Consider the following 2,354-nt stretch of genomic DNA (forward strand, 5'->3'; position numbering starts at 1 on the left):
GGAAGCACAGGATGGTTGAGCTTGGAAGGGATCTCTAGGGATCATCCAGTCCAACACTCAGAGCACCCGGTCACATCCAGGTGGGTTTGGAGATCTCCAGGGCAGGAGCCTCCCCAGCCTCCGAGGGCAGCCTGTCCCAAGGGCTCTGTCATCCTCACACCAAAGAAGTTCTTCCTCACATGGAGACGGAASCTCCTGGGTTTCAACTTACACCCAGTGCCCCTCATCCTGTCACTGGCCCCCACTGAGAAGAGCTTGGCCCCTTCCTCCCTACATCCTCCCCCCAGGTATTTTACACTTTGATCAGACCCCTCTCTCAATCTCCTCTTTTCGGGCCCACTCACACTGACTGCGGACCAACGAAGACACAACGAGAGCCATAAGAGCACGTGGCCTCCCCATCCTCTTGCCCGCTCGCCCAGTGCCTGCCCCTCTAGGTACCACTTCCTCCATCTCCAGGCCCCAAGGTGTCCCTAAAACCAGCATCCCCAGGCCCTCTCCTAACATCAGAGCGGCTCCGTTTGCAGCAACGTGGGTAGGAGCTCGTTCATTAAGGACCGTCGTGTGAGAACTGCAGGCAGAAATTAAAGTTAAACGCAGGAACAGCCTCCAACCTGCGGGCGCCAGAGGACAGAGACCTTCATCTTGCTCACGTCCGACACACTCGCTATTAGCGCCGTATTAGTTATTARTGCATCAGGATACGGAGCACAGGTAAATGTTCACCCAAGCCAAACCTATGGAAATTACAGCGGCTTCACTACAGAAGAGCAGTATTTCTGTCCTAATCTTTTTTTTTTTTTATTAATTTAGAAAATAACCGAGCGGATTTTCCAGGCGTCTCGCGCCACCTCACCTTCACCACGAGGCCTGGATTTGGATGAACTCCAAAAAACACAGCAAATTCCCACCGGCACCGACAGGTTTCTCCTAGTTGCCCTTCAAAGGCCGGCTAAATCACCAAGCAGGACGTGATTCCCAAYTGGCTTTACCGGGAGCCTTAAAACTGGTAGAGAACTTCAGCAAATTCTACCCCTGTTCGTTGTAGCAGGTGCTGCCACGAGTACCTATTTCATYTCCTCCCAAAAGCAAGGATTACGACTCCGACCCGCAGAATTCCTCCCATTTCCCAAGGTAATTACTGCTTATTTCCCCTTTGCCAAACGGCCTCCGCCGCGCGCTGCCGACGCAGGGGCAGGAGGAGCAGGCAGGGCGGACACAGTCGCAAGGGAAAAACTGCTCAATTACCCTTAAAATCACTGGTGAGCGCGCGGAGATAGGAAAGGACTTCGAGCAGCCAGCAGGGACACGTAACTAGCTCAACCTTAAAATACCTCTTTTTTTTTTTTTTTTTTTTTATTGTGTTTCCTTTCTATTTCTAAAAATAAGCAAAATTTTTGTACTTGGCAAACACAGTTTTTGCTTGCAGCGTTTCTTTCCCCCCCGTTTCTTACTCCTTTGAACGGCGGTCCAAGCTGTATTTAGGCAGCAGTAAGGAGGCTCAGGTGAGACTCAAGAGCAGGAACACTGAAGCCCCCCCAAAGCCAACGCAGTTTATTTAAAAGGAGCAGTCACAGCTGCTTTTCTCCCCGCTGCCACATGAACACATCCCGTGGGGATCGGCTTTCCACCTTTTACCCCGTTCAGGGTATTTCCTGTAACTCGCGGCAAAAGAATAATTGCTTAAAAAGGAATAAATTCCCCCCAAATATTAGACAGGCCACTGTGTGCATCACAACCACGCTGCCTGCAGCAGAGGGCAAATCCTTGTTTGAGCATTTTCAATTACCCCTAAGGATGGAGAACGAGAGCTCAAGTGACACAAAATGATTTAACAGGCTGAACTCCTCAATCTGCCCCAATTYGTCCTCTCTTTCTGCACCATAATCCTCAGCAAGGAACTCCGAGGACACGGAAAGCAGCACTTGCACAGGGCTCATCTCCAACCCAAAGCCATCTCGGAGCAAATCCCAACCTTTCTAACCACTAATACCTCCCAAACTTAGCATTTCTAACCACACTCCTTACACATACGCCACTGAAAGGTCACGCTTTGCCAAAGACACACTGGCCACCGCTGTGAACTTCCAGGTTTTACCCGAAGAATGAACCCCAGCCAGCAGAAAGCCTTCTTTTTAATATGTATGGGTGTGAAACACCGAATTTTATGCTTCTGTAAGTTTTTTTTAATGTATATATTTGGTATTTTCCTTGCCCCAGTAGCTCTTACTGTCGGGTCCTCAAATTAGTTAACTGCAGCCAAAGCAGCTCCTTTATTTCTGTCTGAAGAGCTTGTCCTCCCCAAATAGACACTGAACCCAACTTAACACGTGAGCATGGCTCCCTCCCTCCCT

The 2,354-nt window shown here is 49.8% G+C and overlaps 1 protein-coding gene across 1 annotated transcript in view; it reads right to left on the reverse strand.

Moving 5' to 3' along the window:
* ADGRL3 (adhesion G protein-coupled receptor L3) overlaps positions 1 to 2,354 on the reverse strand; it is a 176,014-nt gene that overhangs the window by 70,409 nt on the left and 103,251 nt on the right. The gene's annotated exons all lie outside the window — the stretch shown is intronic.

This window comes from Nothoprocta perdicaria, unplaced genomic scaffold (genome assembly GCF_003342845.1).
Source record: "Nothoprocta perdicaria isolate Ctin4 unplaced genomic scaffold, notPer1 scaffold_178, whole genome shotgun sequence".
NCBI lineage: Eukaryota > Metazoa > Chordata > Aves > Tinamiformes > Tinamidae > Nothoprocta > Nothoprocta perdicaria.